The sequence below is a fragment of the Pleurodeles waltl genome, chromosome 7 (assembly GCF_031143425.1).
Source record: "Pleurodeles waltl isolate 20211129_DDA chromosome 7, aPleWal1.hap1.20221129, whole genome shotgun sequence".
In the NCBI taxonomy this organism is placed as follows: Eukaryota; Metazoa; Chordata; class Amphibia; order Caudata; family Salamandridae; genus Pleurodeles; species Pleurodeles waltl.
The window spans coordinates 913900982-913917511 of record NC_090446.1 but is presented as its reverse complement, the minus strand read 5'-3'; positions in this window follow the sequence as shown (position 1 = coordinate 913917511).

The following is a 16530-nucleotide window of genomic DNA, read 5'->3' as shown; positions in this document are numbered from 1 at the left end:
GGTTATTGAGAGGGCGGATGGGTTTCAGCCAAGAAGTTTCCAGGGAAAAGTGGTAAGTGGTGTTGATGCAGAAATGCTAATTAGACATTATTAATGAATGTTTATGTGTTCTGATTAATGAAAAGTTCGTAGCGAAATTAATGGTAGGGAAAATAAAGTGCGCGTTTGAAAATGTGACCACGGGGTATGGCAGCCACTTATACGAAGTTGTACTAAAAATAATAAACAATGTGTGAAAGAATGAAAATATGTAATAATAATGTAGTAATATGTCATATTAAGATGTATAACCTATGTTTTGCATTAATTTGTAGAATTAACTTAGCTGAGGTTATGGCCTAGTCCTTTCCAGGCCTCACACAAGAAGCTGAATTCCTAGCGCACTGCAGAGAAGCTGGTGCATGACCCAACCTTGAGCCACCCGATGTTAAAGTCGCTTGGCTAGAATTTTCTGCAATGTACCAACAGACAGGAGATGATAAAGACAATTTGATACACTTATGTGTAGAGTAGGCTAAATGTACTTTCCCAGGACTTGAACAATGAGAGCACTGACTGAAGTGGAACATGCAACATTTTCGATACCTGAAGAGCCGGATGATGAGGACATGGTACAGGGGACCAATCTGTGAAATGAGAAAGAAGAAGTATTAGAACTCATAGATCTGAAAAATTAATATTATAGGTTAGAGTCATATCTGCTGACTGACTGACCAATTAGGAACTAGGGGGATGGACTGGAAAACTCTAATAAAAAGTCATGACAAGGGGCTAAAACTTCAGATGCGAGGGGAGAATTGATGACGTCAGGAGACGCGGTTCGAGATTCTGTCATTGGGCTCATACTCTTGAGAGCCTGATGTGTTGCTGATCTATTGATGACCTGAAGACGAAAACGGACTTTGTTGCTGATCCATTCCATGACAATGTGACTGATTAACTTTGTGCTTTTCTTCTAGGTACCAACTGTGCTGTTTTATAGTTTTCATCATAGTTAGACATTTTCCAAATTCATATTTTCTAAATTGTTTTGCATGAAGCCCCACATGCCGATGCTAATCTGGGTTAGGTAGGCTTCCAATGGCTGACGTTTGACAGTGACAAATGACTGGCGGACTGCTTGCTGAACTCTGCTATTAATGTCGTTGTATTCATCTTTATTGGCTTAAGTTGAAGCATTTAAGCATATGTTTTCTCAAGTTTCGATTAGTTTATAATATTGATAGTCATTAATGAACTAATTTTTTGTGGATTGAATAACATTTGACCTAACTTGATGACTTAGCATTGTAAGTAATAGGAAAATAAAATTGATAAAACGCACAATTGAGTTGTGATTATTCATTAAATGTTGATAGATTGTCTCCTGCTTAATGATTCTGTTAGTGGTTGTTGATTGATTACATTGATAATTGATGTTCATTGATTAGTACATAGTTAGGATACTTGATGCGATCCAAAAGGTTCATCGGCCTATACGCGTCACTTTGTAAGTTTACTTACTAAGGACCAGGCGCCCTAGCATTCTTTGGTAGCAGCTTGATGGTTAGTTTTCTTGGAGAACTACTTATGTGGTGAATGATGGCTATGATGGTAGTTTAAGTTAGTGTTAATCATGTATTTTATGAGGTTTGGATTTTGTTTTTCTGAAATGGCAATTGTAACAAGGATGATGTCCCCTTAAGTCCAGAAATGACTTTCCCGGATCCTGAATCCTGTTAGTAAAGTTGGGTATGTTCTTGGCATGTTTCGTGATAGTATGAAAGTAGTAGGTTGCATTTGCAAAGGCTTAAGCAAATCGCAGGTGAATTGTGATGTGTGTGAGGTAAAGTAGGGAGTTTGCGTACTCCAGATGAGGTTTAGTAGGAGTGTGCGTGCTCCGCGGTATGAGAGTAGGGAAGTCATCGAACTTCATATGTGTGTGGCGCTTTGTGCTAAATAATTGTCCACGTGGTTGTTGGTGATGTACGGACCCCGGAGTATATTGACAAGTGTAGGAGACACTTGGTTATATGTTGTAATCTGTCTGGTTTAGTAGGTTGATCGGGCGTGGTCAACAAGTCAGTGTGTGAGTTAAGTGAGTAAGAGAAATTTTTCGACTGAGATTTGACGAGTACTATGTGCACCAGGACAGACCCATTGATCAGTTGAGGGTGAAATTTGCTGGTCGAATTTTACTTGCGAATGTGGGAGACTGAGAAAGAGGAACAGCTGCATGAGCGATAGTGCCATCAGTGAAAATCCATAAGGTCTCTGTAGCGAATGTATACCTTCCTGTAGTAAACCAGCAGGTTTGTTTTTGGTTATTGGTTTTTGGTTAAGTGCTCGCAATAATTTTGCATTAGTTTCTTGTGAATTGAAGTTTAGGAGGACAAGCCGCAAGACTTTGTCAGCCGCAGTGTGTGAGTGTGACATCAGAAGTGTGCCGCGCTGGGATAGGTTGGTTAGTAGGAAGAGTCGCAAGCAGATTGGCAGCCTTCCATAAGAGGCAATTGGTTGAGCAAGCAGGTGAAAGGAATCTTGGGAGTAAAAGTCATTTCCTTATTGAATCGAAATAAATACAACAGGGAAGATGAAGTTTTTCAAAGCGTTTAGAAGTGCCATGAAGGGTGATTCTTACATTAAAGTGACAGTGGGGGAGCCGACCCCACCGGAAAATTCTCTAGCATATATTGTGATGGAGGAGCGGGGTGTTGCGCCATGTCTTTGGTTGAAGCAGTGGTGCAAGTTGACAGAGAAACAGGGAGCTTTAGCATTTCCAGAGCATGGAACGTTTAATTTGAGAGTTTTGGATGAATTACGAATTACATTATATGAGACAAAGCCATTACCGAGGCCAGCACAGTTTGAGGCTTTAGCAGTTTGGGAACTGGTAGCCTGCAACAACTAGAGTTGAAATTTCAGAGGAGAATAAGGAAGGTAGAAAAATCCTTGGCAGAAGCAAGGTGGGATTGGGAACAGAAAAGGTGGAGAACGGAGACATTACAGGGTGTTAAGTTGTTTCCTGCTATCACAGAAGAAGATGAGTCATGAGAAAAAGATGCTGACAAGAGTGATAAAAGTACAGGGACTAAGAAGAATTCAAAGACTTACCTAGAAGAAGAAGATTCAGATGTTGAGGACCTTATTACACAATTGTTGAGGGACCGACCTCTGCCATATGCGACGCATGTAGGGGGTCCAAGTAATAGTTCTGCCCCAACTGCTCCAGCACAAGCATCGAGGACAGTGGGACCAGTGCAGACAGAAAATGGACAGGTACAAGGAGTGGTGCAGAGTACTCCTAATGCAGTGACTACTTCAGTGGTCCAAACTCAGATGCATCCACCATTGATACAGAGAATTTATCCAGATGTACCAGTTCTTGAGACAACTTCGAACTTAGTGGTGCCATCGGAGCAAATGCTTCTGAGGCTGATGCTAGTTCAGACTGAACTGACTCCAATGTTGTTGTCTCAGGCACAGACACAGGGTTTGCCGAAGTTTACATCAATGACAGGAACACAGTCAGATGTGAAATAACAGAGCTAGTTGAGAGAACGATGGGAATAAACAGGTTAGAATCCTACACAGAAGAAGAGTTAAGGTACTTGTGTCCAAGGATTACAAGGGGAGTGAGTAAGATACATCAGAAATTGGCAGAGATGGCAGAAAAACATGATATAGAGATTGATAGAGCAAAACATTTGAAACAAAGTTACAGGTTAGATTTCGAGGCAAAGGATTTTGAACACATGAGGTCAGCAGGTATGAAGGCTCGCCTGAAAGAATTGTTGCAGAGTGCTCAGATTTGGGGAGCAGTAGAGAAGTGGGAAGGTAAATGGGCAAAGAAGAAGGATAAACGGAAACGAGATTCACAAGAGCGGTCTGAATGTGTTCAGAAAGACAAGGATCCAGTAAAGATTTTACTGATGAGGGAAATTCCAGGAGGGCAGTTTGTTCATGTCCCATGGCACAGAAGTGACATACTGTCATTCACAAATGATTACCCGAAACTGAGGGAGAAACCGGTTGAGTGGTACCAGTAGACATATAGATTTGTGAAGCTTTCTAAATGTCTATAGGAAGACTTGAATACTTTGTCAGAAATAGTGGTTCCAGCCGATTTGTGGGTTGAATGCAAGAGGGCAGTGGATTGGCCAACGAGTGAACCGGAAAGGAATAGGGTTACAGGTGCACCATCACCTGAAGTGAAGAAACATTATTATAAGGTGATTGAGTTCCTGAAGATGAGAATTTTTCCTAAAATATTGATTATCAGAGAATTGACAGGACAGTGCAAGAAACTAGAGTTGATACATACCTATTACGAGAGAATACTGAAAGCATTCAAAGAGTACAGTGGCAAGGAAGCAATTGAGCCAAAAGAGATGTAGCACTTTGTGTTCAGCTTCGTCAAAGGATTGAGACCAGAAATAGGGCAGATGATTAAAAGTCATTTGATTTGTTGTCAAGCAAAGCCAATTGATGAGGTGTTGCAGTATGCAAAATACTGTAGTGATGAGATTGAACTGAAGCAGAAAAAGCTGAAGGAGAAAGCGATGGTGATCAGATAGGGGGACTCACTGTCATGTTCTAACCTCAGATGAGAGGTAGGGGTCGTGGAGTCAACATGACTCATGGTCTGGATTTGAATACTGTAGTGGTTCAAAATGATATGCAGGGGATGAAAAGGATGTTACTGTGTCATCTGTGCGGAAATGTGAGACACTGGAAGCGGGAGTGTCTGTTGATGGTGCAGGATGGTGTTGCACAGCAAGGTGGTGATGTCAATACATTTCAAACTGTGAAAGTCCCTAGAATGAGAGGACTTAATCTGAATGTTCAGAATCAAGTGCAAAATTTCCAACCCCTGCAGCAGGAGCAAGTGCCGCGTGCACAAGTGGCACAGATGCAACCGATGCAGCAGCAGGTTCCCATGGTACCTAGACAGCAAATGCAGATACTTCAAGCCCCAATGGAACAGCAACAGATGATGCTTACTCAACAGGTCACAGGTGAGACACAAGACAGAAGTAGTAACACAGTGCACCAATTCCCATTACATAGTGAGAATGAAAAAAACAATGAATGGATGAGCATAAGTTCTGATGAAGAGCCATGTATGCTTGCAGCGTCCTTAGAGGTAGATCAGAGAGGACCTTTTGTGAAGGGAAAAGTGATGGGTCACAGAGTCTCATTCTTAGTGGACACAGGAGCTACACGCTCTACAGTGAGAAGTGTGGAAGTTTCGAACTTACCTCTTTCAGGCAGAACAGTCCAGGTTGTGGGGGTAGAAAACAGATAGTTGACAAATCCGACCACAGACCCCGTACAGGTTGAGAGTGACAATTACGAGGCACTGCATAGGTCTGTAGTCTGTGACTGAAGACCAGTATCCCTACTGGGAAGGGACTTACAGTGTAAGACAAAATGCTCTATTAGCTGTTCAACTGCTGGAATAGAGGTTCAGACTAATAGTGACGATGAGGAAGAACAGACCTCTGAAACAGCAAATGAAAATGTTAATGAGGAATACCCATTGATTGAGTTTTTCCCAATGTTTACTGTGAAAGAATTACATGCAGACTTGCAGGGAACAGTACAGGAAAATGTGTGGGACCTGACAGGTAAAGAAGTGGGTTTGATCAAGGGAGTGGAGCAGATTAAGGTCACTTTGAAGCCAAATGTAGTGTTTCCGCAGCTTCCACAGCATAACATGGCATAAGATGTTGTGGTGAAAGTGGTGCAGATAATTGGAGAGTTTCTGAAACAAGGAGTTTTGAAGGAAGTGTTGAGTAGTCCATGTAATTCACCGATAATGGGCTTAAAGAAGCCATGTGGGAAAGTACGCATTGTACAAGACTTGCGAAAAGTGAATGACATGGTGGTCAAGTGTTGTGCTGTAGTGCCAAATCCAGCAGTGATACTGTTTCAGATTCCATGCGATGCAGAGTGGGTCACAGTGGTTGATTTGTCACAAGCTTTCTTTTCTGTGCCTCTTCATGAGGATAGTCAGTTTCTTTTTAGTTTCAAATTCCTAGACAAAGTCTACAGCTGGTGCAGACTTCCACAATCGTATAAGTAGTCACCGTCTCTGTTCAAGCAGATCCTGAAAAAGAATCTGGAGTCATTGTAACTACTGTACCAATTGACTCTAGTGCAGTAAATTGATGATTTTCTGATTGCATCCAAGACAAGGGACAAGTGTAAATATGACTCGATTGCTCTTTTGAATCATTTGGGAAAATTCAGACATACGGTGTCACCTTTGAAATTACAGTATTGTTAGAAATCAGTGAAATACTTGGGACACCAGATTGAGAAAGGGTCAAGGGGAATCTCCAGAGAAAGGATTACAATGATACTGCAGAGAAGTCCTCCGACTTCACAAAGAGATGTCAGAATGTTTCTGGGAATGGTAGGGTATTGTCGACAGTGGATTCCAAATTTTGCTGAGATTGCTAAACCATTGGAGCAGCTGACACATAAGGAAGTTACAGACCCTATTACATTAAATGACGATCAGATGAAAGCATTCACTGAGTTGAGAGAGAGTTTGTGCAGAGCTCCAGCATTGGGAATGCCTGATTACACAAAGCCATTCACATTGTTTTGTCATGAACGTGATGCTTGTTCTTTGTCTGTTTTGACACAGGTCCATGGAGGTGCTTATCGCCCAGTAGCCTATTTTTCAGCTACCTTGGACCCAGTCGCTGCAGCTTTACCAGGTTGTCTGCGTGCAGTTGCCGCAGTTGGTCAAAGTCTTTCTCAATGTGAGGGAGTAGTGATGGGATACCCTTTGACGGTAATGGTACCACACTCTGTTGAGATTTTACTGACAAGGACAAAACACAATATTTGACTGGTGCAAGACTGACAAGGTATGAGGCAATCATATTAGGTGCTCCGAAGGTAACACTGAAAAAGATGTACAGTGTTGAACCCAGCAACATTACTTCCAAGTGATACTGTTGAAATTGAAAAAGAGGAAGATATCGAACATGATTGTCTTGAGGTAACTGAACTGTGTACAAGACCATGGCCTGATATTAGAGATACTCAATTGGAGGAAAATGATCAAATTGTTTTTGTCGATGGCTCATGTCTCAGAGATGGTACAGGGACATTGAGAGCAGGATCTGCTTAATGCACAATCACAGGCACATTAGAAGCTTCCTGGCGTTGAGGTGTATATACTGCACAAGTGGCAGAATTGGTAGCTCATACTAGGGCATGCCATGTTTCTGCAAGGCTGAGAGTCACAATCTATACTGACAGCCAATATGGATTTGGAATTGTTCATGATTTTGGTCAATTGTGGTCGCAAAAAGGGTTTCTGACCTCTACTGGTACACCAGTGAGAAATGGTGACAAGATAAAATAATTGCTGTATTTATTCAGTTACCAGAAGAAATTGCCGTGGTAAAATGCTGTGCAAACAAAAGATACAGGATAACATCTAATTGGGAAATGGGTATGCAGATCAAGTCGCAAGGTTTTGTGCATTGGACTGTATATCGTTTAAAGAAAAGTGGGAATTGATGACAGAAGATGACAATACATGTACATGTTTTTGCATTGAAAGTGATTGATACTTTAGAAAAGTTGAAAACATTGCAGAATAACTTTGACAAAGAAGAAAAACGACTCTGGGTAAAATACAAATGTGTCCAAAGACCTGATGATATTTGGGTTTCTGAAGAAGGACAGATGGCTCTGCCCAATAATTTACTGTCCCAAATGACCAGGTACTACCACGGACAGGCACATATTGGAAGGGATGCCAAGGTTAGATGGTTCAAGATTGACTGGTTTAACCCTAAATTCAGGCAAGCAGCGGAGGCAGTATGTCATCACTGTATAGTTTGTCAGCAACTAAATGAGGGAAAAGGGACAGTGTTGAATTTGACCACATTGGAAGAGCAGGAGGTCCAGTCAGCAGAATGCAACTGGAGTTCATCGAAATGCCTGCATGTGGAGGTTTGAAGTAGGTGTTGGTGATTGTCTGTGTCTTTAGTCACTGAATTGAAGCATACCTCACAAGAAGAAATGACAGTCTCAAAGTAGCAAAGCTGTTGCTTAGTGAGTTGATACCATGTTTCGGGTTTCAGATCTCTTTAGAATCAGATAGGGGGACTCACTTCAATAATGAGGTGACTAAACTCTTATGTGCTGCACTAAACATCGAGCAAAAGCTGCACTGTGGCTATCGCTCTGAAGCATTAGGACTAGTGGAACAGATGAATGGTACCTTGAAATCAAGAACTGCCAAGATGTGTGCAGCTACAAATCTGAAATGGCCAGATGCATTACTTTTGGTGTTGATGTCAATGAGAAACACCCCTAACAGGAAGACAGGGCTATCGCCTCATGAAATCCTCATGGGCAGAACAACGAGATTACTAGCAGTTCCAGCCAATGCACTTGTCAATATTACAGATGATATGGTGTTGGAATACTGCAAGGGACTGGCTGATGTGGTTCGCTCTTTCTCTCAGCAGGTGCAGGCCACCACCCTGCCACCCATCCACGATCCAGGTCACAATCTGAGAGCCGGAGACTGGGTCAATGACAACTGCGACAGCTGTGAAGTGTGCAGGACTCCCGAACTGGATACATGCAAGCCATATGAAGAGAGTGGTATGCCCACCAGAGCATAAAGAAGTGTTGTGGAGAGCACCAACAACAGGGAAACAGGTCACCACACCTGAGCCAGAAAGGGAGCCATCAGAGCCTGAAATTGAACCCAAGCTTGTGGAAGATGGTTCTCTCACCCCTCTAAGGGACTAGAGTGAAGAATTGAAGGAGGGTGTGCAAGAGCCTATCTCGACGGATACAGCAGGAAAGCCTAGCTCAGCAGAGGTTCTCCCAGAAGCAGACGGTGCTGAAAAGCAAATAGAGCAAGTGCCAGACCAAGAGGGGGAAAGAGTTGAGACGGATCAAGGTCAAGGTGATCTGACTCCTCTGGAACCCGTTGCAGGTCCATCAAGAGAAAACACCATAGAGAAAGAGAAAGAGAAAGAGAAGAGTCCAATCTTGAGAAGAATATTGACGGATGGAACAAGAAAGGGAGACAATTGACCTGAATCACAGATTGGGAAGAAGAAGAAACTGGTCATAAATGAAACAATAGAAGAAGAAGTGGACACTGCAAGAAAGGAAGAATTAAGTGAAGGAGAATTAAGTGGTGAACGAAGGTAGAAAAGAACGAGAATAGCAAGTCAACGTTACGCAGGTCCTGAATGGGAGTATGCAACTACCAATGAATGGCAACACAAGTTTATATCCTTTTGCTTTGATAGAGAAGTTCAGAGTCAGTATTTTGATGTAACCTGAAGGTGATCAAGAAGCTGAATTGCTGAGCTAACCTGAAAAACGTAAGAAAGTAACTGTTGAAAATAAAACCAAAAGAGACATTGATAACCTGATTTGACAATTGAAAAACTGGATGTGACAAGCTGCTAATCGATTTTGAAAAAGAAAAAGGGGTTCCTGGATGTGAAATTGAACTGTGAGAAGAGAAGTTTTCCCTTAATTTTTGAGTTTTGTTGCACTTTACCTAAGAATTACTTCTGCTCTCTGATTCTTTACAGATCATGGCTGGGCTAAATGATCGGGATAGAAATATTAGGCGCTACATACATGAGTGTTGGATTGGCAGTTATGTGTGAAATAATGTTTACAATAATGATTGTGGGAATGTCTGTCCATGATATGAAAAGAGCTACTACGATTTCTGCTCCTGAAACTACTGCGCCAACAGCTTTAGAGAGGTTTAACTTAGATGAGAAATACTTGCATGATTATACTAATGCTCGAGGAGAGCTTTCTTCTAATGTTTTCTATCTATTGTTGAGTGAGTATGTTGAGACAATGGATGAGAGGAATTGTCTTGTGTGTACGCAAATTCCTTCATCAGTAGAGAAAGGAGTTACGTACCATAGCCTTCCCTTAACCTATGGAACAATCCGTAGTTTGCTACTAACAAGATTCTATAACCAAGAGCATATACAGTATTTTTATTCAAATCACGACGTAGTGTTTTCATTTGTTCCTATTATTAGATACCTGAGTAAGGTGGCTAAAGAACAAGATATAGTACTAGTTAGATGATTCTTTGTACCAACAATAACATTTGGAACCGCATACGCACACAGAAACAACTTGACATGCTTGCTCACACCTTTAGAAAAGAGCTTTATAGGGAATACTGATGACAGGAGAAAAGCATTGAAAGAGAAATTAGAAAAAGGGTTAGGGAAAAGAACTTACAAGAATGATTATGCTTACACTGCTATTAAAACACAAGGGAAATTAGCTTTGGATGCATTACACGTAGGGAAGCTTTGTATATATAGGCCAAAATCACACACTGACACTTTATTTGTGGGAACGAGAGAATGTAGACATGTGTTTTTGTTTCAGAGTAAATGGACTTTTATGCTGAATGGTCAGGACCCTGTGATTCCTGGAATCTACTATATTTGTCGACTTAATGCTTATTACCATCTTCCTAGAGGATGGTATGGGACATGTTATTTGAGGATAGTTTTCCCTAAAATATACCAGATAGATGACTTAAAGAAATTTCCGAAATTGACTGAATTACATCATAAGTGACAGAGGGAAACCCCTTCTTCAATTGTGGGATACATTTTTGGTGCAGTGATTCCTTCAGTGGGAGTTATTTTAAATTCAATCAAGATACGAAAGTTGTCTACTATTGTGGATAACATGCTGACAAATTTTACAGGGGCAATACTCCTGTTAGATATTGAATTAGCTGCGGATAGACCCATGACGCTACAAAATAGGCTTGATTTAGACATTCTTTTAGCGAAAGACGGCGGAGTCTGTAAAATGATTAATGCTAGGCATTGTTGTTCATATATTCCGAACAATGATAAGGAGATAAGAGACTTAGGCGGTCATTCTGACCCTGGCGGTCAGTGTTAAAGCGGCGGCCAACCCGCCAACAGGCTGGCGGTCCAAAAAATGGAATTCTGACCCTGGCGGGAACCGCCAACACAGGCCGCCGCTTTAACACTCCGACCGCCACGGCGGCACAAACAAACAGCGCGGCGGTCACCGCCAACAGCCAGGCGGCAGACAATGTACCGCCCACACTATCACAACTCACCAATCCGCCACCTTTTCCGGGGTGGGAGCCCCGCCGATAAAAACACGGCGGAAACAGACTACGAACGGGAAAACGCTCACCTATACACACTCCACGAGGACGGAGAACAGCATGGAACCCGAATTAAACATCCTACCAGCTCTTGTCTACCTGCTCATCTACCACGAGTACGAACGCCGGCGCAGACGACAACGGTGAGTACTGCACCTACGCCACAGGGGACGGGGGAGGACGAAAGCTGACGTGCACACACATATGCGACCCCCCCCCCCTAAACTATCTACACACCAATGCAGAGCACCAAGTCACAGTGACACCACCCAAACCCCCCGGAATAATCCAAAGACATAATTAAAGTGAGAATCAAAATTTATGTATAAAAGAGGGTCATTGAAGTCATGGTAAAATAGCAATATGAATTCAAAAAAATAAAGTAAGAACCTTGCGAAACCGATAAACATAGGCAATAAGTCCTGCACAGTCACTTAAATTTTCACTGTCCGTGGGCCAAAGTGTATCAACACATGGGCAAAGCCCACACAGGAGACCTGAGTCCGTTGGAGAGAACACTGCTGGGGCATCAGATGACAAAACTACAGGCACCTCAGGGGGAAGGGAAGGGGGGGCACCTCAGCCACATGAGTCCACGACGCCAGATCCACGAAGGGTCCACCATGCCCACTGTGCCATCCTGGGGAGTGCAAAGCCACAGTCTCACAAGTCTCTACAGTGGGTGGTCTGCCCACTGTGATATCCTGGGGAGTGCAAAGCCACAGTCTCACAAGTCTCTACAGTGGGTGGTCTGCCCACTGTGCCATCCTGGGGAGTGCAAAGCCACAGTCTCACAAGTCTCTACAGTGGGTGGTCTGCCCACTCTGCCATCCTGGGGAGTGCAGAGACACAGGCCATCAGGTGGATTACAGACTCCACAGGTAATGGAGGAGGCAGGGTGCCCCGAGTGCAGCGTGAACACTAGCTCGACACAGAACCAGCACCATCAATGGGCCAGCGGTGCTTGACAGGAAGGGCCCAGCGGAGCGGTGCTTGAGACGGCGTGGCCCAGCGGAGCGGTGCTTGACAGGAAGGGCCCAGCGGAGCGGTGCTTGAGACGGCGGGGCCCAGCGGAGTGGTGCTTGAGACTGCGAGGCCCAGCGGAGCGGTGCTTGACAGGAAGGGCCCAGCGGAGCGGTGCTTGAGACGGTGGGGCCCAGCGGAGCGGTGCTTGAGACGGCGAGGCCCAGCGGAGCGGTGCTTGACAGGAAGGGCCAAGCGGAGCGGTGCTTGAGACGGCGGGGCCCAGCGGAGCGGTGCTTGAGACTGCGAGGCCCAGCAGAGCGGTGCTTGACAGGAAGGGCCCAGCGGAGCGGTGCTTTACCGGAAGGGCCCAGCGGAGCGGTGCTTGAGACTGCGAGGCCCAGCGGAGCGGTGCTTGACAGGAAGGGCCCAGCGGGGCGGTGCTTGAGACGGCGGGGCCCAGCGGAGCGGTGCTTGAGACGGCGGGGCCCAGCGGAGCGGTGCCTTTCTGCCCGGCGGGGCCCTCTTCAGCGGTGCCTTGCTGCACGGCGGGGCCCTCTTCAGCGGTGCCTTGCTGCCCGGCGGGGCCCTCTTCAGCGGTGCCTTGCTGCCCGGCGGGGCCCTCTTCAGCGGTGCCTTTCTGCCCAGCGGGGCCCTCTTCAGCAGTGCCTTGCTGCACGGCGGGGCCCTCTTCAGCGGTGCCTTGCTGCCCGGCGGGGCCCTCTTCAGCTGTGCCTTGCTGCCCGGCGGGGCCCTCTTCAGCGGTGCCTTTCTGCCCGGCGGGGCCCTCTTCAGCGGTGCCGTTCTGCCCGGCGGGGCCCTCTTCAGCGGTGCCTTGCTGCCCGGCGGGGCCCTCTTCAGCGGTGCCTTGCTGCACGGCAGGGCCCTCTTCAGCGGTCCTTGTCCAGTCAATCAAGGGAGCCAGACCTGGCCAGGACTCCCTGCTTAGTCGCCCTCCGACCGTGCAGTTGCTGGACCCTTCTGTGACGGAGTCCTGGGCCCGTGGGTGTCCTCCCTCACACCCGGGATGGGGCTTGTGGGTCCCTCCTGGTCCGCGCCCCTGCTGGCTGTCTTCTCCGCCCTGCTGCCCTTGCCCTCCTTCGATGAGGCTCTCTGGCCCTTGCCTCCCCTGGATGTTGTGGCAGGTGACGGCCCAGGACTTTGCTCCTTGGGGGCAGCCGTGTCATTCTTCTCGCGGCGGCCCTTGATTTTACGGGTCCTCTTTCAAGGGGGGGGCTGGCTGTCCCCTTGCTGCTGGCCGATGTATCAGTGCTGGGAAAGGGTGGACTCCAAAACCCGTGCACAATGCTGACACTTGAAGCAGGGCTGGTGGTGGCTGAGGTGCTCTTGGGACTCTTAGCAGATGGAGGGGGTGGGTCAGGTGGGGCAAAGAGGTTAAGTTTGGAGAGGTAAAGTTTTTTAGGACCAATGTAAAGGGTAGGTGTAGTGGGTATGGGAGTGGAGGAAGAGGATGTGGTTGTAGGAGAGTCAGGTGTGCTGTCTTTGGGTGCAGGTGCTTGTGACGGAGGCTGGCGTGAGGTGGATGGCTGTTGGGTGGGTGGCTGCCTGCGTTTGTGTGTCTTGGAAGAGGGGGTGACAGACACAGTGGGAGAGGACACAGGGGACGTGTAAATGGCAGTGGGGGTGGTGACTGCACGTGTGCGGACTGTACTGGAGGGTGTGCTGGTGATGGAAGTACTGGCTGATGGTGGTGTGCATGCAGGTGTGAGTGGAGACGTCACAGGGAGGGAGGAGGGAGACGAGGAGGAGGGGGACACAGGGGTGGTAGTGTCTGCATCTGGGTGTTGCTTGGGTGAATGCTTGTGTGATCTGTGGTGCTTATGTCTGGATGAGCTGCCCTTGGGTGTTGAGGTGTGTGCAGGCTGGTCTGATGGTGTGGATGGGATAGGCTGAGGAACAGGAGACAGAGACAGGGTGGAGTCAGTTAGAAGAGGGAGGCTGGAAACAGGGACAATGGCTGCCGTCAGTGCTGAGGCCAGAGCATTGAACGATCGTTTATGGGCAGCCTGACCCGAATGAATGCCCTCCAGGTATGCATTGCTCCGATGCACCTCCCTCTCTACCCCCTGGATGGCATTCAAAAGGGTAGACTGCCCAACAATGATGGTCTGTAGGAGGTCAATGACCTCCTCACTGAGGGCAGCAGGGGTAACAGAGGCAGGGCCTGAGGTGCCTGGGGCGAAGGAGATGCCCGCCTTCTTGGGCGAGCGGGCACTGAGCGAAGGCTGAGGGGCTGCTGGGAGGGCGGAGCTGGTGCGCTGGGTGGCGGCTGTACCTGTAGAGGCGGGGGGCCCAGATGTTGCCGCCACCGCTAGGGAGCTCCCTTCCGAGGACGTGTCGGTGTCGCTGGTGTCACCACGGGTCCCCGTTGTGGTGCTCCCCTCGCCCTCCGTATCACTGGTGACCTCGGTGTCTGTACCATGGCCCACCGGGGCCTTGTGACTTGCAGCTCCCTCGTGCTCCGATGCCAATTCTCCTCCGCCTGATGATGCTAATGCACACATGCACAAGAAGATAAAGAAAAAGGGTGGGGGGAGAAATAAAAACAGGTTGAGTGCATGCATTGACAACACCGTTGGCGGAGAGGACAGACACAGGAGCCTCATGCACTACGCTGCGCAATCGGGGTACACTACTCAGTACTTGTGACTAGGCCAACAGGTCTATGGACAACAAATGCGCACATGGGTGATGCTGGACCATGGATTGCTGTACTTGGCACCCTACAGAGGTGGGGGGCGGGGGCACAGGGCCATGCCTAAAGGAGGGGACTACACTACAGAAAGCGCCCTGGCCTAATGTCACCCACAGCCCTCCTCCCCCACCCAGACGCCTCCACTGCGTGTAAAGATAGCAGAATGTGCTGGTACTCACCCCCTTGTGTCTGCTGTGATGTCCTCACGCGCCCATCCAAATCGGGGTAGGCCACCGCCAGGATCCGGGACATCAGGGGGGTCAAGGTACGACTGGCACCCCTCCTGCGTTGGGAGGCCATCCCCAGCAGTGACTCGGCGGTCTTCCTGGTCCCGCGGCGGATGTCCTCCCACCTCTTTCGGCAGTGGGTGCCCCGTCTGTTGTGGACCCCCAGGTCCCGGACTTCCTTGGCGATGGCATGCCAAATGTCGACTTTCTGATGGGCGCTGACCTATTTGACATGTACAGGGTGGGAAAGAAAATTTCAACATTTCTGCATGTTAGATGTGATTGCCCCCCCTCCCCAACCCTGCCATGTGGCACATGCTCTCATCTGTCGTGCCTTGCACTCCTCATTCGCTCCCCACCCCACCATCTTACATCCACCATACACAACCCAGGCATAGCCCATTCAACGTGCACCCAGTGGACTTACCTGTTGGTCTGGAGGACCGTAGAGTAGCGCATACTGGGGCAGGACCCCATCCACAAGTTTCTCCAACTCTTCTGAAGTGAAGGCAGGGGCCCTTTCCCCAGTCGCAGCAGCCATTGTCTCTTCCAGACCGAGGTCACAGCAGCACTTGCACTATAGGTCCTCTCCTGTGGATGATCAGGTCTCGAGTGATTAATCAGATAGAAAATGGCGGTCACGCCCGCGGCGGTGCGTACCGTGGCGGTGCATACCGCGCCCGCCGGCGCACATCGTCATTGGCTCCTGAGACCCATAGGGTTCAATGTTAACCAATGCTGCTTTGCTCCGCGGTCTTCGACCGCCTACCGCCACGGTGTGCCACGCCAGCGCAGTGACCTCACATCCCACTGTCACACTTCACAGGTCAGGCAGCCGCCATTTCAAGGGCCCCCATATCTTAATTTCTACTGCGTCACACAGGCCTAGGCCTTGCATTGCCACTCATACAAGCCTTTCAATGCATAGCGAATCGTGTACTGTGCAAGCTGTGTGAACGAACCTGTGGGTTGCTTGACTCTGTGCTCCATGTTGTCCTTCATAGGCACCGTCCGCTGGGACTTGCGAGGAGAAGGATGAATCCTCCCGTGTACCGACCGCTGGTGGACCTGTCGACAATGGAAGAACTACATATTATACTTCGATACCGACTTGACCGAGCCACTATACATGAACTGTGTGCCCTGCTGGAGCCTGACCTGATGTCCCCCATCCGCCAACCCACAGGGATTCCCCCTCTGGTGCAGGTTCTGTCAGTACTCCATTTTTTGGCAAGTGGGTCTTTTCAGACAACAGTGGCCATGTCATCAGGGATGTCTCAGGCTATGTTTTCTAAGGTTTTGTCCAGAGTGTTGTCTGCCCTGATGAAATACATGCGGAGATACATTGTTTTCCCTGAGGAGGGTGATTTGGCCACTGTGAAGGGTGATTTCTATGCCCTTGGACATATCCCCAACATCATTGGTGCCATTGATGGGACCCATGTGGCTTT